The sequence below is a fragment of the Corvus hawaiiensis genome, chromosome 2 (genome assembly GCF_020740725.1).
Source record: "Corvus hawaiiensis isolate bCorHaw1 chromosome 2, bCorHaw1.pri.cur, whole genome shotgun sequence".
Lineage (NCBI taxonomy): Eukaryota > Metazoa > Chordata > Aves > Passeriformes > Corvidae > Corvus > Corvus hawaiiensis.
In genome coordinates this window covers 83,261,868-83,288,471 of record NC_063214.1, presented here as the reverse complement: position 1 = coordinate 83,288,471, position 26,604 = coordinate 83,261,868, and the positions used below count along the sequence as shown (strand labels likewise).

General features: G+C 41.8%; 1 protein-coding gene and 1 long non-coding RNA gene across 6 annotated transcripts in view; one reads left to right on the top strand and one right to left on the bottom strand.

Annotated features, from left to right (window-relative positions):
* Window positions 1–19,657, top strand: part of LOC125322211 — a 79,611-nt gene extending 59,954 nt beyond the window's left edge. Inside the window, exons 2-4 of one of the 2 annotated variants that reach the window (XR_007201884.1) lie at window positions 9,702–9,857; window positions 11,911–12,111; window positions 15,832–19,657. This is a non-coding gene — a long non-coding RNA (uncharacterized LOC125322211). Of the gene's footprint in view, window positions 1–9,701; window positions 9,858–11,910; window positions 14,187–15,831 lie in introns of those variants that run through there. The other variant, XR_007201883.1, reaches the window with a different exon arrangement.
* The window catches only part of CLYBL (citramalyl-CoA lyase), an 83,203-nt gene that overhangs the window by 33,505 nt on the left and 23,094 nt on the right, over window positions 1–26,604 (bottom strand). The window lies entirely within an intron of this gene.

The following is a 26,604-nucleotide window of genomic DNA, read 5'->3' as shown; positions in this document are numbered from 1 at the left end:
AATCCTGCTTTTTAGCACTGTGATTTCTAGACCTACCTGATTTTGAGGACAAAACCTCTGTTTTGCTTTATTTTTCTTGCCTAGTCTCCCCCCTTTTTTTTCTAAAGAGCTCCAGGCCTTAAGGTAAAGATAGTGGTCATACTTAAATATATGTTTGTATATAGATCTCATCCTGTTAACATCTTTCAGTAACGAGTCTTCATATAGAAGTGTAAATATATAATGCAGTAAAATGGCAGGCCAGAATCTATCATCCTCAATGCCATAATAAGTTGGCATGTTTCAAACGGGAGAGGAAAAATTAATTACTGTAATCACAATTCAAGTTCTTTTTTTTGTGACACATCTGACATGGTAAAAACATACAATTATGTGTTAATGTTAATTCTTCGGAGTGGTTTGTTTACAGAACTTGACGTTGCTAAATCTTTTGTCACTATATTAGTGCATACCATACGAATGCACCTCTCAAATAAGATTTTGCAGAGTGCACATATATATTATATACCTATAGTAGCTTTTGTGCAGAATAGAGTTTCTGCAGGGGGAAAGTCCGACATTTTCTGCATGCATAATTCTCCAACAATGAAGTGATGCCATACAGAATGATGGCACACAAGTGCCATTTAGTTTCAAATTCACAAATGGGACTGGCAAGAGAAAAGACAAATCACATTTGTTTTTAAGAAAACAAAGAGAACCGTAAATGTGGAGCAGAGTGCTTCTGAGAGCAGGAGGTACTTGTCTCATGAGACTTGCTTTCTACCTTACACGCATCAGGTACTTGTGAGAATAAATCTTTGAAATGGCAAGTACGTATTTTTAGTTAGTCTTGTTAGACTGAAAAACTGCTGTTAAATATGCACAAAGACTTCAGGAAATTATTAAGAAAAAAATTAAATATTTTCTCATTGTTACCTCTGAGCAGATAATCAGTTAATGAGTTTTTAAAGATTGAAGACATTTTAAAACACATTTTCTTTTGGTTCAACACAGAACACACCCAACCCACCATGTAACCAATCATAAAGGAAAGAAGGAGCTGGAGTGGGGAGGAAGAGGGAGAATAGAGTCTCCATCATGTATGTTGGTATCTCTCCTCTGTAGTTCAGGCAAACGCACGTTTTAGAGTACTGCAAGACACTGATTTTTCTGCTACTCTTTCCTGAAATCTCCATATTATTTCTTTAATAATTATTTTGTCTTTTTTTTTTTTTTTGTTTAATACCAACCTTTTCACTTGTCTGAAAAAGATTCTTCATGACATCATAATGAGTCATCTAACTCTGTGCACTTCTAGCATCTGCTGCTTTTCTCTCTGCTCTGCTAATTGTCCTTACATGCAGTACACGTCTAGCAACACTAAAATGATGCAAAAATCAGTAGTCAGCATTAAGAACTAAGCAGGAATTTAATCATGCTCTGCTGAGGAAATCAAATTTCTTTACCCATTTCTCTAGAAGTTTCATTTAAGGTCTGGGAACACATCAGTGCTCTTATCAACAATATCCATCCTGTATTTTTAAAAGACAAGATCTCTAAAAGCTGTCTAGGGACAGCTGGGAGTACTTGCTGCCATGTAAGCCTAGCAAGCCTCTCCCTCCCTCTACCAGTGTGGACGATGTGGATCCTGAAGATATTAGGTAGGGGTCTATCCAACATCTTTAGAGTTGGGCAGTTTCCACATAAGGAGGGCAGGTGGCCTGTCCTGAGATGCTGTGAATATGGAGAAGCAGGGAACAAGAGCCTGAGGTTGTCCCAGTCACCAGCCCAGGACCCAGGGCTCATGAATCCCAGTAAGCTTTAGGGGTGCTCAGCTATGTAAATACTAAATTTCTGCTGATCCTAACTGTCCAAGGGTGTGTATACAAGTGCAACAGCAAGACATTTTCACAAGTTGTTATCAAGGTATTTTTCTGACTTGCACATATCTCGGAGAAATTTAAACAGAGGCCAGTAGGCTGCTGGAATGAGCTGGCACATAGAAGTAGTCATATATGAGGACTGAGTACAAATGTCTCAGTAACAAAAATAATACAGCACGGTGTGTGTGTGCGCGCCTGTGTGTGTCCGTGTGTACATAAACACAGAGACAGGCCTATACCTTAAGACTGTGTGTACAGAAATGTTTCAAGAGGTTTTTAATGATAGTAACATATACAGCAGCTTAAATAAATGAAAGTTTTGTTCATGTAGCTACGCAGCTATTCTCTCTGCCAACTTTTATAAACACTTACAAAAGAGATGTAAACAACCTTTCAATTAACACAAATCAAGCTACCACTAATTTAAGCTGGCTGCAAGATGTAGTCTCTTTACATTTTTGCTGGCTTTCTGAAGATACTTTTGGTTTTGTGACAGATTAGCATCACAAATGAAAAGTCTTTAGAAGTGTTAGTGTTATTCAGTCTTCCTGGACAGTCCAAATGAGCTGCTGCATGATGAAGTAAGGCCACAAAATATGCAATCTACTATATCAGTTAAAAAAAGGGTAATATTTTCTTTCATCTGAACTGCATGTTAATTTTTTATTTAAAATTATTACCATTTAAGATGCATTTACTTAGAAGTGTGTAATAGATAACTATGGAAAATGTGTACATTTAGACACCCATTTTTTATTTTTACAAGTGCATCTTTTTGTTAATGCTGATAATGAAATACACTGCTGTCTGTCAAAAGTAGATCTGCTTTAGTGAACTATCAATCCCTGTTCAGCAGCTGATCTCAGGTGTGATGATCCTAAGTGAGGCATGGATCAAATGTTTCAAAGACTGGCAAATTATTTCCTCAATTACTTAATAAATCAATTGAAAAAAAATACTTAAAGCCAAGAGATGTAAACACAGGTTTTCCGAAAAAACCCGACTGGCCAGAACTTTATGCCTGCTTGCACTGGAGAACCAGTGTCTGCCCCAAGCTGCTTAATAGCCCCTAGGAATGAGGAAGGCATTAAGAAAAATTAGGTTAGGTGTGCCATGGCATCTCTTATCCTTCCACTTTTCTGGAAGAAACTTTTCCCAGTCTACCTACAGTCTTAACAAAACTAGGTGTTTCAAAGAGAAAGCTTGAAACAACTGTTGTGTTTCTGGTGTTGTGCAAATACTGATTAACAGCTCTTATCTCAGTTTTCATTAAGTGCCTTATCTGCATTGGTGAATTAGCAAATTAATATTCTGTAATGTGATCAAAGCCCCACAGAATGCCCTAAGTGTTTACACCTCATGTTCACAGTAAGGGGACAAAAAAGCTCTCAACTCTTCATTTTCAACTTACATTTTAAAGTTAAGTGGTGTCACCTTGTAGATGTGTGTATTTCCATGCAGTGGGGATTCAAGACTAAAACTGGTCTCTCAGGTGTCTTATGCTGGGCAAGGCACTTCCAGGAAGTCCTCCCACCAGATGGGTTCTTGAGCCATCTAGAAGAGGACTTCTGAAACCTTCTTATCCCACAGGATTTTTTTAAAAGTAGAAATTACCTCATGTAGTACTGTATATGCCCTTGTGAGATCATGCCATTCATATAAATTTCCAGGTACAGACTCTCTGAGAAAATCTATACCACTGGATTAACTTGGCTCCCAACTTCACCTGAAAGTCTGGGGTCCCAGCTGCCCACAAGACACAACTGCTCACGTACATCCAGACTCTCCTTTGGGGGACTGAATCATCTATTTCCTCCAAACCACAACACAGGTGTGGTTTCAGAGATAGATCTCTCCAGGTATCATGCCCAAAGAGTGGTTTGGGCAGGACTGCACCAAGTTCAGCTGCCCCCACTCTGTTCCAGCAAAGCGCGTGTCCCTTCAAACACTCACATGAGCCATCTTGCCATGCCCCAGGGTGTACAAGACATCCTCAGCTGAAGTTTAAAAACCTCATGGTGGTATGCCACCCTGTTCATAAGATGGAAATCAAGAAAAACCACCCTAAAAAGAACCATACTACAAACCTAACTACTCTATCAAAACCCCATGAGGAGAACTCATGTTCTGCTAATCCATCACTGCATTTAATCTGCTCTAGAGATGCGCCCCTATGCCATATGGGCACAAGCACCTCTGCCACACTAAGTGAGGGCAGCAGGGATCTCTCCTTGGATCACATGCATTTAGCATTGTAGAAGTAGCCTGTAATTGCAGTAATTACTTCTGTGGGAGAATAATGTTAGGAGATGTTGAACACCGGAGACTTTGATCTAACAAGCTTTGCACTAAATTGACACAACTCTTGCCTTACTGCAAAGCAAACTTGTTTTATACTTGTATTTCTCAGCCAGTGCTCACCTTAACAAAGACCCACCTCATTAAGCTGGATTTTGCCAGAAACCCTTCTTCTTTCTCTACCAGAAGAAGGGCTTCCTTATGATAGAAATCCCACGTGGATGGGTGACTGGGGTGAGTAAAGGAACTCAACAATCCCCACTTCATCCCAAATGCAGGTTTTAGCACGTCCTGCAGGCAACATTTTCTCAGATGCTCCATATGATGAGGCAAAGCCTACATCTTCTGGCAGAGTCCCTGAAGGATGGGCAGCAGTACAAGAGCAGTTGCCCTTCCTTCTTTCCTCCCCCACACCTCAGGAGTGGGAGAGGGGAAACAGCACCAGAATGCCATGTCCCCTGTGTCCCCGCACTGGCAGTGACTAGCTGAGGCAGAGACTGATCCCTGATACAAAGTAAAATTATTAAAAATAAACTCCATGACTCATGTATTCATGGCAAGAAGTAGGAACCTTTTAGAAATGAATTAACTTGTGTTCTGTGGTCTAAACAAAACCTGAAAATGTGAATTTTCCCCTGCCTCACCCGTGTCAATCCTACAGTTGTAGGGTGGTATTTGTACATCACTGATAGATGTATCATACTGGTACAATACAATACACACCTTTATAGACATGGAGAGAATTGTTTACTGGTATTCTTGAAAACCTAATTAAGTTCCTCATTTAGATATTCCTGATTGCAGTGGAAATCAGGAACTTGTGACATTTCTTTCCCTAAGCTTTTCTTCAACTTACTTTCCTGATGAAATAAATTATTTTAAAATGCTAGGCTGACTGAGAAGGTGCTCCTCAGTGGGGCTTCTGGAATATCTATGAAGTTGAAAGTAAAGCTGGTGCATATTTCCCAATAAAACAATAAAATAAACCAATATATGATTATTTCTGCAAGATCTAAGCAGTTCCTGCCCTCTTCCACTTATTCCCACTCCATGCCTCACTTTTTCTTTGTGCAAGCATTTCCGATCAAGACGCATTTCCGATCAAGACGCATTTCCAGCCAAGACGCAAACTGGATCACTGAAGCAATCCCATTAGAGAAACTCAGGTTTTCCTGTATGGGAGAGTAGGATTTTTTTTTTTACCCCAGCCCATTTAATCAGTCCTGTTTACAGCCTGGCCAAACAAACAACCTCACCACTGCAAGCAAGGGCATGGCAAAGGATGACAATAAGTAGCTAGGAAGGACAACATGGAAAATGAACTTTTTGAGCTGTGTTTGTTTTTCTTTCCACCAGAGCCCAGCCAGCTAAGCACCCACTATATCACCTAGTTTGTGCCAATGAGTAGAGTAGTAGCTAGGATTCAAGCAAATGCCTGCATCTCTTAACAACCTTCACTACAAACCCCCATTCTTGCATCCATATACATTTCCCCATAAAATTACCTCAGCATAACCAACAGGCGCATCTGGAAGCAGAGCACCTTGTTAAATCATTGATTACTTAACTAACACAACTTCTGCCTTCATTTATGTGATTCCCTTCATATCATTTTTCCAGGCCTGAATATGCAGGGCTCCTTCACCTGTGCTTTTGTTACCTACTCTTGCATCTGTCCAAATCTGACATGAATTTCATTCACTTCAAGCACACTGTCAGAATTTGAGTTCAAATTCTTTACACATGGCTTATCAGGTATTTTCTCTCATTTGCTGGACAATGACTGCCAAATGCAGTGTAAGTAAAAGACTAATAAGAAGATGGGTTCAGCTTTGGACCATTTCTAAAAACATACAATAAATGCTGGGGTGAGCCTGGACTTTGTACTGATTTGACTACTTCAGATTTAGTTGACACCAATAACATTAAGTTGATGCAAAGCTCTGGCATGAAACTATTTGCTAAAATGCTACTTGCAATATAATATATTCTCCTGTGTGAATAAAATTCATGGACAATCAGGATTTTGCAGCAATATGACCGCATAATACAGTACTGCTGCTTTGTTTACCTTATATTAATTTTAAGCCAACAGTGATAAAATAGAATTCAGTGTTTACAAGTTTGACACCCATTAAACTGCCTTTTTTTCACTTTCTTTTCCTCTTACATTTCTGCCCAGCTTGCTTTATTGTTGTGTAACTGTCTGAACAAAGTATGTATTTAGCAATTTTTTTTGTCCTTTTACTTGATATGACTCTCCTTCTTGATCTGAATGAAGGACTGCCAAAAGAAATTAGTGAAAATATGTTCTACTTACCTAAAAGATCTCTTTTTTTGGGAAACTGTCCTGCTTTACTTGCTAAACCTGTTTATATTTTTTGATTGCCCCAGTAATAATGTGTTTTGTATTGAGAACAGAAGGTAGTTTTCCCCTCAAAGTGCTCAGAGACATTTTCTTCAGCCAGAATCCCCACTCCCATCACCTGCATCAGGTGCAGGTTAACCCTGGTAGGACTCAGGTGATACTCCCTTCCCTTTTCTTGGCAGTGGCTTCTCCCTATGCTGCCAGCCTGCCAGCAAGCATCGTGTCTGTTTGGCAGCCACCCCTGCAACCTCCAGAAGCTCCCTGGCTCCATTTTCTCATTCCAGCTGGGCACTGAGGCACTGTCCCTGCCAGTGTGTTTGCAGTGCTTGTGCTGGTGTGTGGTTATGCTGCTGGACACAGAAGGTTGTTCGTGTCCTTTCCTGGTTAAAGTGTCTTGCTTTCACTTACAATGGGGCTGTAGCCAACACAGTCCAAAAGGGTCCTAGCAGTTACTCTACATCTAGAACCTCACTTACTTTCTGAGGACAAAACACACAGTGGCATTGATGCTCTTCGGCTTTATCTGTAGGCAAGTTCCCTACCTATTTCTCTCCCCACTCTTTGATTTGGCAAGCAATCATCAATAAACTTCTTGGGAAGTCTACTCTTTCGAGGCAGTTTCTGCAGCACAGGTGCAGGAACAAATCCTTCTTGAACCCACAAGACCACTCCAATATCTGAGGGTGCTCTACCAGGCACAACAGTACCAGAAAACTATTGTAAAGTTTGTGTCTTACCAAAGTCTCTTTCTTTCCTGGTTCTTTATTTGATCTATCACCTTCCTCACTGGGCTTCAGATGAAGTCACAGAATCACAGGATTGCTGAGGTTGGAGGGGACCTCTGGGGGTCATTTGTCCAGTGCCCCTGCTAAAGCAGGGACACCCAGAGCTGGTCTCCTGGGACTGTGTCCAGATAGCTTTTGAATATCTCCAAGGATGGAGACTCACAACCGCTGGGAAACCTGTCAGTGGTCAGTCACTGACACTGTGAAAAAGTGTTCTGATGTTCAGAGGGAGCCTCCCATGTTTCAGCTTGTGCTCGTTGCTTCCAGCCCTGTCACTGGGCAGCACTCAGCAGAGCCTGGCTCTGTCCTCTTTGTACCCTCCCTGCAGGTGTTTATATGCATTGATGGGATCCCCCTGAGCTGAACAGTCCCAGCACTCTAAGCCGCTCCTCAGAGGAGAAATATTCCAGTTCCTTCAACGTTTTTGGAGCCCATTCCTGAGGTCTCTCCAGTATATCCATGGCTTTTGTGTACTGAGACCTCTGGCATTCTCTTCCAAATGATTTGCAAAGTTTAGAAGCCCTCTCTACTATTTGTCAGACATCTTTGATCATATTGAAATGGTCTACTTATTTTTTTATTTTTGGAAAATGTTAAGGTCCACATAAAAAAAATACTAGTATTCAGCACTCCATTATATTTATTAATATTATTGTTTTTGAAATTCTCATGTCCCTTAATGCTCTAAGCACCACCTTTTCCTATACAATTCTCATTTCCAACTGAGTGATTTGATCTTTGCTTTAAGATAATTTTTCATCTGTTGCTTATTTGGCTTTATTTCTTCTTGACCAGGTTTCACAGCTTCAGATTCTGTGTTGGCAGTTTCTTGGCCAGTTTTCCTTTCCTGTTGACCAGATATAATCTCTGCCAGTATGGATGCTAAGTCCTCTATTGCTGGCCAAGCAAGAATCAATCATGCTGGATCTTACTAATATAAATTTACACTTAATAGAAATGTAAGCCTCTTGGGAATTAACATCTGCCCTAACATAAACTTTGCTTACGAATGCTTATGAATATTAATTAATTATTCTAGCCCACTTACATGCATGTTTATAAATAGACAGCTATTATGACAATTAAAATAGCAAGATGTGTAGCAAAATGGCTTCAGTCTAACAGCTATATAAATATATATTTAAAAATACTACTTCTGCCTGTGTTTCTCAGGACAGGCCGTTGTTCGACTCCATACGCATGTGGACCTACTTTCCAGCTATTCTTGTTTCACATCTATATTGCAGAATCACTGCAGAGCCACAGGCAGGATGAACCCATTGTCCTCTAGACCGTTCAAGCTTAGCACAAATGCATGATCTAGCGATGAGAGCTTTCACGCAGCCAATTCTGTGTGCCCAGAAGTTCAGCTCAGCTTTTTCATCCCGAACAATGGGGAAGCAAGGGGGATAGCCTAATATTTTATCCTCTGTTTTGCCTACGTAGTCTTTGTCCACTAGTGTTTTGTGGCATTAAAGGTGAACCTCTTTCATGCAATAGCTTTCAAAAAGCCTTCCTCCTCTAGACAAGGCAATGATGAGTTAGAGTCACTGTTTGCCGTTATCCTGATCTGCTTTTCAAATGAAGATGCTTTTTCTATCATCTAAAGAACTTGTTCTGCTCCTTCCGTGTCTTCCCACACCATGGCACACAATCTCTGGGTTAAACACAGGACAAAATTCTGAAAATCTGTTTTTCTGCTGTTTTGTCCCCTAGGCATCCCCCCTCTTCCCTTCAAGCTTTGCTTGTACTTTTTTCACTGCTCATAGTCAAACAAGTTATTGAAATGTTTTTGTTTGTTTTTTGCTGTTTCCCTCCCTCACCTTCAGTCGATGTTTGTAAAGCATTTAACACTACACCAGGCGGGTTAATTTACTGCACTGGTAAAACAGGCTATTTGGAGTGGCTTGCAACACTGACATGTTTTCAGCTTGAAAATCAGATGTCTCCATCGCAAAGGAAAGAATTCTTGCCAAAGCTTTGTTTATATCGATGCCAGGTGCAATCTGGCCCAACAGTGGTAATGACATATGAACACTAAACAGTTTGTAAAAAACATACTTCAAAATGAAATCTGAATCCTGTCTGTAAAGACCCAGGTAAAGGTCTTACTAAGAATTTGCCTGGTGTAGAAAAGTATTTCTTTGTAGAAACATTAATTTGGCTTCTGGGCTCCCTTTAGTGTTATTAGTGGCCTCTGATTTCAGTTTTTTCATTACAGTTTGTTTTTCTTTCGCTTCTGGTAGAGTTTTCAAAGCCAGAGGTTTATTGTGTAAAAATATTTTAACAAAAATTACTGTAATTACTGTATTTAGTATTTTATTTTGTGCATGGCTTTTGCATGTATGATTAGCAAAATAAACCTTTTCTTTTTTCGACTCACAGAGAGCAACCCTGACCTGGTGAAAATTAGAAATACTGCAATGCAAAGCATACTGCAGCACCTTTTGAAAGGGAATTGCCAGAATTTAATTGCATCCTCCTCTTCTTAAACAAGTTTGAAATAGGCTTTCATACCTAGAGGCGATTTTTTGGTTACTGGTAAGTTAAACCTGTGTAAGAGTCCTGACCCTTAGATGAAGTAACTCCCTGCCCATAGTGTGAAAGCATCAGAAACCCTGGTAGGCTGCAAATTGCGTATGTTTGTCTGATCTCTGTGATGGTCACATCCTTCGAAACTTACGGTCGGATAAAACCGTGGAAAGCAGAGGTGGGTAGACACACTGAGAGGTTTTTAAAACGTGCCCAGACTTTGTTTGCAAATCTGTATTAAACTGACACTCCCACTAAATCAGCAGCCATTTAAAGATCTGGCCCTAAAAAAATTTATGCAGTGATCATATTCTTCTCTCTTCAGAGGGTCAGCATTAAAACCATTGCTGCCGTCAGTACATGTGGTGCTGTAAGTAAGGTGCCCAGTGTGATCTACATATCCTATAGGCACAGAGCAAATCACTTCCTCAAAGAGTAAACCAAACAAAAGCTAGAGAACAACAGCAATAAGAGACTATTTGACAAAAAGCTATTCATGTGCAGAACCCATTACCTCACCACATACCTAAGCGTGAGGCAGTGGATTTGGGTTTTGTCTTAAGAAGAACGCTGAGGGAAATTTTCAGGATGCTTTTCCCATGTGTTTGAAGTAAAATCAGGAGATGATCAGTATGCCTTTAAAATGAGAGATAAGCCTCTTAATACTTTAACTCAAACTTCACAAATCATGATTTTTGAATCAGTGCCTCAGCAGTAAAGGAAATACTCAGATTTGCAGATGGCAAGTTGCTTGCTGCAATCTGAAAGGGTCTATACTATAATGGCAAAAAATATGACTATATACACTTTCTTCCTCTGTCCATCTGCCACTGTTATAGTCTAGTGTGGGGGTGATTTTATTTAAATTTGGACTGTTTGCAGGCTGATTTCTCATTTCTGCAATCATTAGGTTTGTCACAAAAAGAGTAAATAGATTTTTTTTTAAAAAAACCCAACTGCTGCCTTGGTGCTGTGCAACTCAAATAGTGAAATCATTGCTGCAGACTTCCACAGAAGAAATCTGCATACATCTGCTGCTGCTCTGCATGGTATCTCATCCATTGACTGTGTATGTACATATATACATGGAGGGAATCTTTGGGAATCGTCTCAATTCTTGCAAGTATTTTCTGAAATGGAAGATGCAGAATCTTCTGGCAGTAATGACCAGAAAGACCAAGAATAACAGAAGAGAAATACATTAATAATAGAAAATGAGTAATGCAAATAGATATTTAATTTATTAATATTTAAAGGTCATAGGAAGAGTCATCTTGTTTTACTCACTTATCATGCTCCTTCATCCAGGGACATTACACAGTAGCAGCACTGCGAGCTAGTTTCCCCCGCACTCATAAGAAAAAAGGTCAATGGACAGAGGTATGTGTTTATCAAGACACAGAGACATTGAGAAGCTGTCAGGAACCATGACTGCAAACATCAGATAATTCACCTTTCTCCTTGCTCAAGACTTGCCACAAACAGGACATACAGATGGATTTTTGTTTGCTTGTTTTTCGGAGGGAGTGGATTTGCCTAGAAAAAGCCTTTGTGTTTTTTGCCATCGGACCCTCATCATTGCAGGGACCACTTGGTAGATCTGCCTCCTAGAGTCATGGTCCTCATGGACAAATTCCCCCAGCCCAGACTGGTCCCCTGTGCTTTCTTCATGCCCTTGGCTCCCAGTGGCATTGGTGCACCAAGGTGGTGTCCCCGGGGCTCTGCAGAGTCACCTCCCAGCACATCCCGCTCCCCAGAAGGCAAGCCGGTGACTGCAGGGACCAGAAACAGCTGTCTAAAGCTGCCAGTGCTGCCAGGCTGATGGCAAAGGAATTGCATCGAATAAGGGAAATTGCCTCCTTGACATGTGTTTTTAAAATGGCCTGTGATGTTACAGGGTAAGTTGCAGGCTTGTAGGTCATTAGTTCAGGGGATATGAAAAAATAGTATCTGAAGATAGACTTTTAAAGGATTCACTTTAAATAGCTTATTCTGTGACAATGAAAAAATATCAAACTGGAATTATTGCAGAGCACTGATTCCCGTCTCTTTCACTCTGCAGAAATGTCAGTGTGCAAGATGGAAACTCAAGCCCACTGGGACAGTAAATATTTTGGATCTGTGTTTTTTGCAAGATGGAAGAAAACAAAGCAGCTGCCAACAAGGTTTCATCCTGCTCTGAGTCCCATGGCAACACCACCAGCGAAGAGGGAAGATGAGTTCGGCCCATTGCTTGGCAGTACCTTGCAAAGTATACATGGAGGTATCAGTCATCTGCTTGGTCTAAATACTAAAGAAATGTAGCTGCCTTTTTTGTATGGTCCACCTTATATATTTTTTGACTTTCTTTCTTGTTTTCCTTTTAAATTTAAAAGGAACTTTGATTTTGTTATAGTTTGCATTCAATATTTGTCTTCCATTAAGATGGTATTGATGTAATTTGGCATGCATGTTGTTCCAAAGTCACTGACAACAGTGGTAAAGAGCACTGAAAAACATTATTTGCCGTGGATCTGAAAATTTATAAACATTAATATATTTGTTTAAAATAAGAAAATGAATAAGCAGGACACATTTTGTTGCACAGTTCTGAAATTGGGCTCTTTGTCTAAAGTTGATGTAAAAAATAAATGAGTTTTAAGCCATGTAAAGTTTAAACTATCCAGCATCTTTGTAACTGATTCCATGTCAAGTGCATACAGAATGTAGTGATTGTGATAAGGAGGTTTTCACATCCATTTCTACCAGTAGTAACCCAAGACGCAGAGGGGGGTGAAGAACAAGGGTCATATTTATAATCTGGAATACTGCAAAATGTATCTCTTCAAGTTTTCAGCTGAACTGAGATATTTATCTTAACAAGATCTAATTAGACCTAATTTCCATAGCATATAAATTATTTTCCTCATTAGAGTAGCTAATGCCATGTTCAGATATCATGGCAATCAAGCTTGCGATTTCTGGAAAAACTGGTTAGAAGGCTTAGTATTAAGTGTGTTTCCAACTGTGAAATTTATCCTTCTGAGCAATGCCTCCCAGTTTACTCACTTTGTTCCAGGATTCTCTGCAGCATATGGCCACTGGAACCCATTAAATAACACAAAGTAAGACAGGCAGCGATGAGTCAAAAATAGCTGCACTAGTGAATCGCCTTTCAAAATTCTGTCTCTAACAAGAAAAATAATGAAGAATAAGACATGCAATTAGAAGAAATTAAGGTCAATTTTCAAGCCGGGTTGCCTACATGGTGGTTTCGAAATCCACGTTAGGCACCTCAAATAAAAGCAGTCTGATTGAACACCTGCAGCTCTTGGCAATGCACTCGTGCATGTAAGGCAGCCAGGCAATTCTTGCACTCAGAGTCTCTACCTCTTGATTTGATTTTCTCCAGTTCCTAAACCTCCTAAAACTCTGGGTCCTAATCACTAGGTTTAACATGTTTCTTTTTCCTGCTAAGGAAGATACCCTGTGCTTCCAGTGCAGGGCCATATGTGTGCCATATACTTGTTGGACAAGTCCCATTCGCTCAGCATGAGAGTGAAGGCACTTTTTCCATTACAGGAGCTTGTCGCATTGTATTTGGCCAAATGTGTTGTCACAATATACTTGGATTCCTTGCATCCAGCCTGAGTCATCTAAAAGTTTGGTATCTGCTCTAAGGTTTTTTCTAGAGGTTTTATTATAGAGATCAGTATATCTGGAAGGAGATTTACCTTCTAGAGTGGCTGCCTGAGGCACTGAGATTATTTGTTCTTTGGAGGCGCCCAGCTCCCTTAGCTGAAGCACCTTCTTCCTAGAGAGCTACAACAGACAAGCTGAATCTCACCTCAGTGTTTTCGGGGCTGGTGTCTCTTATCCCAGATGAGATGCACAGCATTTTGCTAATATGGAAGGCTGAGGTAGAGACCTCTGCTGCTGTAAAAATGTTACACTAGCAGTGGATCTGAGCTCAATGTATGGTTATACTAACATGATGCATGGCTGAGGGCAGCTTCCATTCACAGCTACACCCTAACTAGACATTTATTTATTTCCTCTCATTTAAAATACATCCAGTGCTCTGAATGGGTGCACCTTGAATGAGGCACAGGAAACAAGCAAGTTTCTAATAAATGGAATTCTTTGCTTGATGCATTTTCATAGAGTCACATAATGGTTTTGAAGCTTTGTAGTTATTATTATTTGGTTACATTTGTATCCAACTCCCTTCACTTACAAATAAAAAGATGCTTCATCTGGCCATCCAAATAATATATTCAAACAAAATATCCCAGGAAATAAACAACTGTGCTCTTCTGACCTGTGTTATGAACAATAAAAACTTAAGAGTCCAGAGAATGTACATACTGTGTCTGTCCCCTTATACCTAAGCATGTCTAAGAATTTAATGGGCATATTCAGGTACTGTGCAGATAGGAATCCAGCCACATTTCTCCTAACTGATTTGAAATTACATGGACAGTAATGGTGCCAGAAGACAATTTAGTTTGCTCTTTCATACTGAGCTGAAGTTGTTTGGTTTTCTTAAAAGAAATAAAACTGATAATTGTCACTACAGTAAGTAAATATGTCTGAATACATGCAGAAAGCTGATCTATTGGGTAAGAAGGTTACAGAATCTCATTTTGTGGTCCATCTGCTCCCTCTTTACTTCCCAAGCCAACAGACACTAATCTGGGATGAAGAAACTGACAGGACATGGGGGAGGAGTAGACAGTCATGATTTCTGCATGTTTTAGCTTTTTGATATATGTGCTCATGCCATTGTAATATAATAGAAGGAAAATAACGCAGTGGAGTCAAGAGGACAATTCAAACAATTATGCATTGCAGCAGCATTTTACTGTTCAAGACTTTCTCACATATTTTACCACTGAGATCTGAGCACTCAAAATTAATGTCCAAAGGGAAAAACATGCATTGCTGGAAAAGGTTGTTAAGCAGATCATAAGCTGAAATAAACAGTAAAATAATCAGATTGAGTTAAGAAAAGTGTCCAGTGTACTCCTGCTGGATTTTTTTCTTAATTTGCATCTATGTTGATGGTCTTGGAGAAAATGTGAACATCACCCTAGTAAAAATTTCTAGTGGCTGTAACATGAAATAAAATCAAAAGTGGTTCAAGAGGATGAGAATTAAATAAAGAAGAGATAAGGATAAAAACAAAATTCAAAGCCGCAGACCATGAGTGGAAAGACAAAGCCAAAGTGGCAGTGTGGCTAATGAGGGATGAGAATGAGAGAGGAATGTGCTACATGACTGTGCAGTAATCAAGAAAAGGGCCAATGGAGGTGTATCATGTCACGTCCATCTCTGCACAGCTCAGCAACAACAGCACTGCCAGTTTTTGCTTCTAATTCTGGTCACTTTGTCATCAGAAAGACCATATGAATAGAAATAACTTTCTATGGAAGCAAGAAGGAGAAAAGTAAAAAAAAAAAAAAATTAAAAGAGACAAATATATATTGTTTGGTTTAACTACAATCAAGACACAAGGCATGTGCAAATAATTTAAGCATATGAACACTTCATTAAAAGTGGTAAGTTCTTGAACATAATAAAAGAGAAGCATCACTAGCATTTTGGATAAGTACTGTGAAGAAGTTACAAAAAAACAAAGCTGTTGTCAGCGGGGAAGCATACCTAATGATTAAAGCACCTAATCCAAGATTTAAAAATAATTTCGACCACATGATGGGAAGCATTGATGCAACATAAGGTCCCTCTGCCAGGTGAAGGCTGTTCAAAATTTCTAAAAGGGTAACTTTGGCCCAGATCAGAGTCTGTGGGTGTGAACAAAAATGACTGTACTTCCCTCAGCTAACCATGGATTTCTCATGGATTCTTTCTTATTCCCTTTCCATTCCCACCCCTCCAAAGCCACCTGGCTGTCCCTTGGATGTGGTTACGCTCCCTTATGTGCAGGGCCATGATGATTCATGAGGAGAGTGGCTTAACTTTGATGCTTTGTTTTCCACTACAGAATACCTGAACTGACTGAATTCCTCTCAAGACCACACCAAGAAGTAGCAGAGTGCTGTCAATCACCAGTGTCGCGTCTCAACTGGTGCCTCCAACCATACATCAGGATTTGGTCATGGCACTGAATGCACTGGGGTTGTGAAGGCAGCAGCCATGCAGAGGCAACCAGGGGGAGCTCAGGACATAGCCATGCACATGTCACGTGGATACTTCAGGGCACTGGAGCAGTAGGCAGTCAAGGGAAAGCTTTGAGCTAAACCTATGACATGGTCAAGGGCAATGAGAGAAATTCAAGGTCAGCCATACAAGAAACTTGCCTGTATCCAAAGAAGGACACAGACAACTATAAATGCAACAGGAGGTTCCCTGGAGAAGCCATCAGCCTTTGACTAAGGACAGCTCAGTTCCATCCGTAAGAGGTTAATGACCACACCATAGATGGAGAAGAGATGACTAGAGGGAACCTCTTTGAAGATTTGTTTTCCAAAGATAGCCAGAAGTTGGCTTCACTTCTATGTCCCTTGGAGTGAAAGCAATGTTTGGAGGGTCTTTGTTTCATGTTTTTTTTCTGAGCATGCTGCCAAGCACTGGGCAAAAGGCTAACTTTTTGCAACTCCACTCTCTCTCACACACATATACATACCTATATAGCTGCCTCAGTCTTGCATGTCCCAAACAGTCCTGGCCCCGACATAGGGCCTAAACTTTCCATGGCCTAAGGACTTTCCCTTTATGGGCTTGCTCTCACTACGATTAAGGGCTATGAATGACATGATATTGATTTTGTGAGAGCCAAGGATTTTACACAGCAAAGCCTATACATAATTACAGATCTTCCTCTGAACTTCATCTAATGCATCAGGATTTATAACAATCAAACGTGAATTTGAGATAATGAAAGAGATTCCCAGCACAGCAAGCTTTTCCAGACAAACCTGCCCAGAACTCTTCTCTCATGGTTTAATGTACTGCAGGCACAGTATGCAATCATGAAATAAGGATATGCTTGGCATGAGCCAAGATGCTCATTCGTCAGCCTAGAATAGCATGGACCCAGGTCACATCCTCCGGTCTGTGTGACACCTTCAAATGGTCAGAGTCATCACCAAAAAGTCAATCTAAGCCCTTTCTCCTCACTTTCTTGTATCTTGGAAGCCGGTCTTGATGCATTCATCTTTCACAGAGGCTGTCAAAAATTCTCTGTTCCCAGGAGTAACAAGAAAAAACTTTCTCCTTCTACCTACACTGGATCAGGGATCCTTGGAGCGGCAGGCCCTTTGTAATTAACAGTCCTTGACTGGATTACTTCATGAATATACTCTGCTGCTTTTTGACTGATGTTCATTTCCACACTATCAAAAGGAAAACGAGTCTAACTAGTCATTGTGTGAAACAGAGCTGCTTTTCGATTTGCTTGGAACATACCACTTGATAATTTTTCCTGTTTGAAGCATCTTGGCATCCGCAGACAAAGGCAGACAACTCAAGGACACAGCTGGTCCTACAGGCTCTAGAGAAACCCTGGGAACAAAACCAGGGCTGCAGAGTTGAGAGAAGACTCCACAGAGTGAACGTGCAAAATCAGACTTGGCAGAGAAAGCCACCATAAGCATGGAGCACAGCCAGGCTTCAGTGAGTGCCTCAGTGGAAAATGTAAGGATCTTTGTCCAGAACATAACTAGCAGAGGTCAGCTAATGAATAATACAGTAACAACACTTTCTCTTCCTCTAAATCCCATGTCCAGCCTTTAGATCCCATCTCTTGATGCAGCTGGAAAACCAATGCAAGCGAAGAATACTTTGACAACTCATGTGTCTATCACCTATGGCAAGAGAGGGCCAACAGCTCTGCTGGCTTTCACTTCGCAGCCCCAAATGTTTGGTAGTGAAGCAGAGAAGGCTATGCAATCACCAGCTTCCAGGTGGCCATGGCAGTGGTTTTGTTCCCTCTGCAAGGGAGTTCTTAAGCTGTGAATGTGGTTCTTCTCATCCTACAGCACTTGCATTGCTGCTAAGTCCTCACTGCTGCTGTTGGACCCCCTGCCTCTCCCCTTCCTGCAGGACAGACACTGGAGTGCTCTGTAATTCCAGATCCTCCTGCAGTCTGGCTCTCCCAGTGCAGGGTCTAGATGGCACAGGAGATGGTACTCATGGCTGGAGACTCCACACACAGCTCTGATCCCCTTTATAGGGTCTTTGTTGTCTCCCAGCACATGCTCCTGTATTGTGCAAACTGCTGAAAATCAAACAGCATCCCGGAAATGGCAGTTTCTGTGGTAGATTATCTGATGTGGTGGCCAGTGACCCACACTGCAGGGGGTGGGACAGCCAAATGCAACGGGGCAGGGGATGCTGTGCACCAGACCTATATCCAACACTGGCAAAAACCTGTCCCATGTGCCCTGCCCTGCCCTGCTCAGTGGAGGTACCTGATCTGGGGCTGCATCAGACTCAGCAGTGCATCAGATCATGCAGCACCAGCCTGGGACTTACTGGTTTGGGAAGGAGCAGACTACCAGAGTGGTGAGACTTGACACGTGGCTTGCAAATGGAAAGGAACTAAACCTCTGTTATCTGCTTCTACTTGATTCACTGCAAATTCCTTTCTGAGGAAGTTAAAAAAAAAAAAGTCTTCTTCTAGACTTAAGATCTGGGTTTGGAGCTCATTAAATACTTCAGTCCTTATAAGGACTTAAAGTCTAAACAAAACCAAAAGCTCTGGAGAAATTAGTATTCTATGTCTGCACACCCACCTTGGGATCCCATTTTTTTATATACCCAAATATTAGGTGAAATCACAATTTGTGGCTCTTCTTCTACCTTCACTCAGCCACTTGCTACTGCATACCTTGGTTCAAATTCAAGTATCTGTCCTGAAAACAGGATCCACAATTTCTAAAACCCAGGCAAGTCAAAGCACTGTAAGGATTTACTGCTCATGTTAAATTACCAGATGCACTAACGTCTTAAGAAGGGAGCAAGGCCAGCCAAAATTACATAGGTTGAAGGAGCTAAGTAATCCATCCCAACTGAGCAGACCTAGAAGGAACTGCTGTCAACCATACATGTAAGAGAAAACACTTGTTGTAAAACGCACCCTGAACACAGTTGTAAACAGAATTAACATGAAAATGTGGATGTTTGGATGAACGAATTAAAAGCAACAGCAATTTTGATTGGTTCATAAAATATGCAGTTAATTTTTTTCTGCAGATAAATCAAACACACCACTTGTAAAGGATAACCCAATTCACCCTGTATGCTTTAGGTCTGATATATTTAGCAAAAGCCAAATTTAAGAGATTTAAATGAACCTTTGCACAAGTGTCGGAGAAGAACCCAGCCCCCTTGACTCCAGACCATGCAGGGGCTAATACTGTCCTCTGTCTGGCACCAGACTCCCGCTCTTCCCACCAAAATAACATTTTCTTACTAATGTCTCTTTCTCCGAAAGGTGTAAATGGGCCCTTGTTTGACCTCATCACAGATTCAGCTATATTCTTTTATCTCCAGTAATCTGGAGATTTTTTTTCCCTGCAGATAGTTTCTGTGTTCCACTCACTGCTATTTGCTAGAGAAAGACTCTTGGGCTTTTTGCCCTTTGTATTTCCTCTCTTCTTTCATGTGGAGAAGACTGCCAACGTGGGATTTGCAAACTGCTGCCAATATGGGATTTGTGCTGCTGCGGCTGCCAATCTTTAATTTAGCATATGTATAAAGCTAATTTTTGGACACGACGCTAGTGCTTGGCATCTCTGCAGGAGTCAGCCAGGTTGTAATGTTTGTATTGTACTGCACTATAAAAAACAATAAAAAGAAAATATAAAGGAAAAAGCCTTTTATCTCTAGCTTTATAGCTACAGCTATGGTCTAAATACTTGTATTCTCCCTCTGCATCTAAAATTTGGTTCCTCTTTTCTGTGCCATAGCCCTTTCTTTTAGATTTGCAGTTTGTGTTGCCTGTAGTAGGAGCCAATGATAGGCTCCTGCTCCCTACTGAGAATATCTTCATATTAAAATGTATAAATTCAACTCTTTAGAGGGAGAAAAAAGGACTAGTTTCCCTTCAATTATATTTAAAATACACAGTCACATGCACTAAGAAATATTTTCTCTTTAAAAAAAATTTGTAATACAGAGAATCAGAGAAAAAAAAATTAATCATTCAGGAAACATCTTTCTTATGGAAAACATAAGCTTGACTACCCTTCCTTGGCAAGGACATCTACTGTTTGGGAGGATGTTCCTGCAGCGAATTCTCTAAAATACGGCGGTGCCATTCTGGCCACTCAGTGGGAGTGTGAGTGAGACGAACTCCAGCTCCAGAAGCCCCCATTTGGAGGACCCCATGCAGTTCCAGTGAGCTCCTTGGTTAGGCCTGGAAGCAGGAAAAGGGAAAAGCTTCTGGGGAAGCCATGGCTGCAGAATGGGCAGAGGGAAGCGGCTTTATGCTGCCCCATGATGGTGGCTGTAGCAGGACAAAGGCTGTAATAGAACCACAGTTCCCAGTGGTCCTAGATGGATTTATAGGAAGACATGGATTCATAGGAAGAGCCTTCAGTGACTGTTCACAGTTCTTCCTTATGAAGAGGATTTCCTAAACCTTTACCTAAACCTATTCCAGCCTTTATACTTGAAGGATGGGTATTCACCAGAAGAAGTGTGGCATGAAGGAAATGCCACTGAATGGGCTGTGGTTTGGAAAAGCCTGGCAGACCACAAAGAGCAGCAAACTGAGCTAGTGACTTAAAGTAGACCCACTGACTGCATACAGTCTGAGCATCTTTCCCCAAATGCATGAGAAAAGATCATCAGACAAACACAGAGAAATATGCGGATTTTGTAAATTTGCTTTGTGCAAATATTTAGTATACCCGGGGGCTGCAGAATCTATTTTGATTTTTTTTTTTGTTATCGACCGAGATTCTTGCAATTTCTTTTTCCACTATAGGTATCAGATGAAGGAAGAGGAAATTGCTCTATCCTGGCATCACTTTTTCATTTTAATTATTGTGATTTAAATTACCCCATCTACGGAAGTCCACAATATAGCTTTGACTACCCAGTAATAGAGGGTAGTTTTTCCGCACGGCTAGACTGGTATTTTCTAAGAAGGAGATCTGCTAGCTTGCCTACTTTCACAGCAGCAGTGCCATGGGCCGTAATGAGACAGGATTATTGTTGCAACTGCTCTTGAAGGCCTCTTTCCCCAGGCAGCCAAAGAATGACTGAGTCATGCAGGTGATGCATTTGCTGTAATGAGATGGACAAAACCCTGAAAACCACATCCAGAACAATCCCCCACATACTCATGCCTCTGGAGGAGGGTATGGAGAGGGGGTGAGAACGAAACCACTGATACTGGGAAAAAAACGAAATAAAAACTATTTATTTTAAATAAATAAATAAAGGCAAGGGGGTTCTAATGCCAATATGCCCTGCACAGTCATGCAGAAAAACCAGAGTTTGATTTCTAATCCCAGCCTCTTGTTCTCTGGCTGGCAGGAAGCACGCATGGGGTGGAAGGAGGTGCCGTGCATCACTCAGCAGCAGCCCCTCTGGCTGCCTAATGAAAGGGGTTGACAGACTCTTATGGGAGACCCATCCAGCCTGCCTTGGCTGGAGGATGATGGCCTTGGCACAGAGCACCGCACCACAGGAGGGGATTTTTTCCCGGCTTTATAAACTACATCCTTGAGGCCCTGTGTCACTGCCAACTTCTTCTGCCCAGCGCAGAACTGTCTAGGACTCCCTCTGGGGCTCATCCGCCAGTTGGAGAAGCTGTTATTGAGAAACACAGGATACCCTCTCGCAGAGTGCACTGAGCTGGACCACCCTCGCTGAGCTTCCTGCACCTGCTGGCAGGGAGACTGAGCATCGGGACTGGGAACAGCCACAAGAATACTACCATTGATAGAAGCAGAAATGTAAAACAATTATTTATCTTGTGCTAGGAGTATGCAAGGTGGTGATTGTGCAGAGCCCTCTCTAAGTTAGAAATCGGCTCTATTCCCAGAGCACTGGTGCATCAAGGAAACTCTACTGACAGGCGCCTCAGAAATACGGAAAGGATTAGCACTCTGAATTCCAGGATGGTGTCACCAGTGTTGTGCTCACGTTAGCAGCCATGCTCTGACTCCCCCACCCTCTTCTGTCATGGGGGCAGCAGAAGGAAATGCTGTTATCTTTTCAGAGTCAAGCATTGACATCGACAGACACAACACAAATACTATTTTATAGATCTCCATGAAGCTTCAGGATTATAACGCAAACGTTAACTTCCAGTCTTCCAAGGAGGGGTATTTTTGCACTTTTGCCTTGCTTTTCAAACTCCTGTACTGGGCAGCAGCCTGGGAGCACTGGTGACTGCCCTGGGGAGCAGTTCCTGGCAACTAAGGTCTCCTTTCCATCATGAGTACCTGCTGTGGTTTGGATCAGTCATTTCATTTCACAGCACATGGGGCTGCCCTCTGCTATGTGCCAGTTGCATCTGAAGCAAAGCAAGCAGTTAAGGATACTTCAGGCCTGTCTACCAGGATAAAACTCACCACAGGTTTGTTTCACTTATGTCTGGCCCTTCTGTTCTGATTAAATCCCATGACTTACTAGGCTTGCCTGATGCAGGCAGAGCCTGGACACCCTGTTTTCCCTAACAAGGTGTCACACAAGCCCATGCAAGTACTGCTCATTCCCAAGACAAAGATTTTACCCCCAGACTGCAAGCACTGGCCACTGTCTGCGTCTGACCAACCAGTGGTGACTCTGCTAAACCTGCCAGAAAAGGGGCTGCTGCCAAGTATTGTTTCTGTCAGAGAGTTGCAATTTTTGGCAGTGCCAGCCAGGAACAAATCTGAACCGAGGGGAAAGTACTTAAACTGCATACTGCATCATGAAACCTATTCAGAAGCCTACACAAAACCCAATCCAACCCAAACAACAATAAAGAGCTTTTCGGGAGGTCTTGGTATGACCTCATCATTGACCTGCTGATTCATCATTCAGTTAGGCAAAGGATTCATATGACACTAGTCTTCCCCAATCATGTGAGAAGGGTACCAAATAAAATGGACTCACTGGTGTGAAACATGAAATTATCCTCTCACATTTCATCTGTCAATTATTTCACATCAGCAGTCAAGGAAAACAGATGTAATGAACCCACTAAACCCAATTCCCTTGCTAAATATATTGGGGGAAGATCAGCAATGGTTGGATTTACACATAGTGTGAACTGAGTTCACTGGCCTGTTTTCCATGTTGGGCCACACCAGCCCAGCTGTACCCCACACCTTTGAGGGTCCAGGCAGCTGCCTGCTCCCAATACGTGACCCCTCACTGTACCACACCACATCCAAAGGCAACTCAGAATAGAAGTGCAATGCCTTGATGTCACTCACTTAATAACCTGGGCATCTACCTCTCCCAGGGTACCAGGGCTCAAAAACCTATCTGTGCAGGAAAATAAAATAAGGACAATAAAATATCCAGGATAGGAGAAAATCACCACTGTGTCCAAGGTAGATCACAATGAACAGTGAAAGTGAGGACACTTCAAAAACACTGATGTTCCCCAAAACAATCCATATTTAAGAGACAGGTAGACACCCCACATTTTTCCATCGATTTTCTTCAAGTCTTTGCTCTTACCTTTGCCATCCTACCCACATCTCACTTCAGACTACCAAAGCCTAAACACCACTGACTGCATCTCAGTGTAAGAAATACCTTGGCAATTGCACAGGTGAGATTAATATCACTGCAGACTGCTATTCAAAAATGTGTTACTATGACTTAAGGGAGAATAAAAAAGAGAATTTTTTGTTTCTCATAATATGGTACACACAACCATTACATCTTGAGCTTTTACATATAACCTTTGCTGACATAAATACTAGAAATGGATGCTATTTGGTCAATGGAGCACTGCTGAAGCACGGGCAGTCACACAAGAGTGACGTTTCCCACCTAATTGCACAAACACGCCAACAAACCGCGGCACCTCGGTGGTCTGGTTCCTCACTGATATTTCAGTTGTTCAGCTGCCACAGCCACAGACGCAGTGAATTTTGAATTAAACACTACTGCTCGGTGATGCTGACACTCGCAGTCAAGCATATCTTGATGAAATTAGAGATGCAGAAAATATTTTTTGACAGAGTGCACAAGCAAAACAGTCAGAAGTGCAGCGAGTTCGGTGTGAATGGCTCGTGCAGAGAGAGAGACTGGGGAGATGTTGAAAATTGGACTCTCTGATTTTGGCAGGAAGAGGCGAATTTTATTAGCAATCTATGCCGCAAACATAACTTTCCGACTATTAACAGTTTTTAGTTGCCAAAAGAAAAACACCATTTCTAATTGCTTCTCAGCTCTTACATTTTATAATGGAAAAAGAAAAAAGGAGGAGGCAAGCAAACTTACATCTCCATTATGCAAAATATCAGACCAGTGGAGAATACGGCAGCATTCCAGTTCAACAAAATCTTCACAAATATAAACGCTTTACAACCTTCTGCCCAAACCGGTAATTCCATGACAAATTAGCACACACATATCAAAAATGTGCAGGAAAGTTTTGCAAAGTATCGTAGTCTATATAGGAATTGGTAAAATAAGATTGGTTATTCTTACTGTTGCTCCCCCCTAGCATGCAGGGGGTAGCAAGAGTAAAGGTCCTAAAAGTCTAAGGCCATTTTGTTTCCTTGAAGAAACATGATTTTCCTTTGAAAATCATGAGTTTACCAGAATGGAAATTTTAAATTAATGAAAGAGACAACAGGATTAATTCTGACCTTCAAACCCCACCTGTTTCCCTGTATTTCTTCCTAGTCTAAGAAGGAAAATACAGCCTTTCTGGCTCTGCAAGTACCGCTGTGATCCCTGAGCAGAGAAAATAGCTATAAAATGATACTTTAATTGTCTTTCACTTAGAGATTTGGATGGGCTAAACGAGACTTTTAAAGTAGCATGTCTAAACTTCATTGAAAAGATCTTCAGCTTTTTAGAAGGTCCTCAAAAGTTCACTAAGACACAGCTTGTGAAAATTAGTAGCTAGCTCCTTTGCAGACAAAGGCTGGCAAGCTCGACTGGGAAATACCCTTTAGTCAGAGCAGAGAGAGTAGCCCTTGGGGAAGGGCCCAGATGGACTTGGTTCCCATGGGCATCTACTTCGCCCAGGCAGAAACACACAGCTTGCCACTGAAATCAAACCAGCTGTTCTCAACCACAAGGCTGTGTAGCTAATAATTGCAAAGGTGTCTTTACCCAGTGCTCTGAACATCCTAGCTAAGGTGACCACACATGTGAGCTTTCCAGCTGCATAAAAAACCATTGACTAGATGCTCTATGAGGTGAGTGGGGACATCTCTTGCCCTGCATTGCCAGAACATGGACAGCATATGTTAGCTTGCACAGGACAGGGTCTTGAAAATGAAATACAAATTCTCCTACATGACCCTACTGGAGCATGGATGTTGGAGAGAAGATAATGGAGAGCTGAGCAGTGCCTGGTGTGCAATGGTTTGGAATCCATGCTGATGACAAAGCTAAAGGAGCAACACTGTGTCTGGGCACGAGGCAGGAGGGATGTGTTCCACAACGAGCTCCCTGGACTACAGCATGCCAGCTAAAACACAGACTGCCGATAGCCACACTTTCTCATTTGTCTCTGTGGCTGGGCACAGCCAAGCATGTGTCACCCTGAGACCTCTTGGGGCCCTGGATGTTGCCTGCAGCACTGCTATGTGATAGCCTTAGGTCATGCTACTCTCTTTCTCCTCCATGAAACACCCCCAGACCAGAGGGGCCATGCATTTCAAGTGACACAGATGAGCAGGAAGCACCCCACAGTCACAGGAGCGCCTGGTAGGACCCAGCCACAAGGGCAGACCTGATGTTCCTGTGAACAGCCACACTCAGGCCTAGCTCAGCTCCCATGTGCAATCTGGGTCCCCAGAGTGACCACAGAGGAGCAAGGGGATAGTGAAATGCAATCTTTCCTTCGTCCTTCTGTGAGACGGCAGAGTATGTCTGCATGTGTGTGCTTGCAGCTGGAAGCCAGGCCTGGGAGATGCAGCAACCATGACAGCCCGAGCACGACGTGCCCCGCCAGGCGCCCGCTGGGCTCTGCACCCACCCCTACTGCTCGCCCCCTCGCAGCGCAACAATTTACCCTTGAATAAATTAGCAATAATTGGAAATCCACTTCACTGGACCTTACGCAGCATGACTAATGTGACTCACTTTTTAGCTCTGTTCCTTTTGTGTGACTACTCAGCAAAGAGGGTGCCTTAGAAAAGAGAAGAACCAGTAAACTTTATGCTATGGAAAAAGAAATTACAGTCTCTGAAGAGTGATATAAAGGTTTAATGGATGCTTTGGATGCACAAGAAGCAAGTGTGCTAAGAGTATTGTGGGACACAATGCTCCTACTGATGGCTTTTTTTGCCTTTGTATCCTTGTCTTTAACTTTTAGATGGTGCATGTTAATTTTGGTGGCATGGGGGCAAGGCTCAGAGAAGTACATCTCTGCAACAAAGACAATACAAATCTACAAACACAAATAATTTTGAGGAAAAACTCCGACTTGTGCTATTTACTAGCAGTGTTGCAAGGGCTGGGTGGGCTGACAGCTATCTGAATCTCAGCCTTTGTCTTTGCCTAGATCTCTTATGAGAATGTGGTTAAGCCATTTAAATCCCTCCTTAATGGAAAAAAAAATAATATTAAAGGGTATTTAGAATGGTTAACACAGAGAAATTACAGCACAAAAATATAA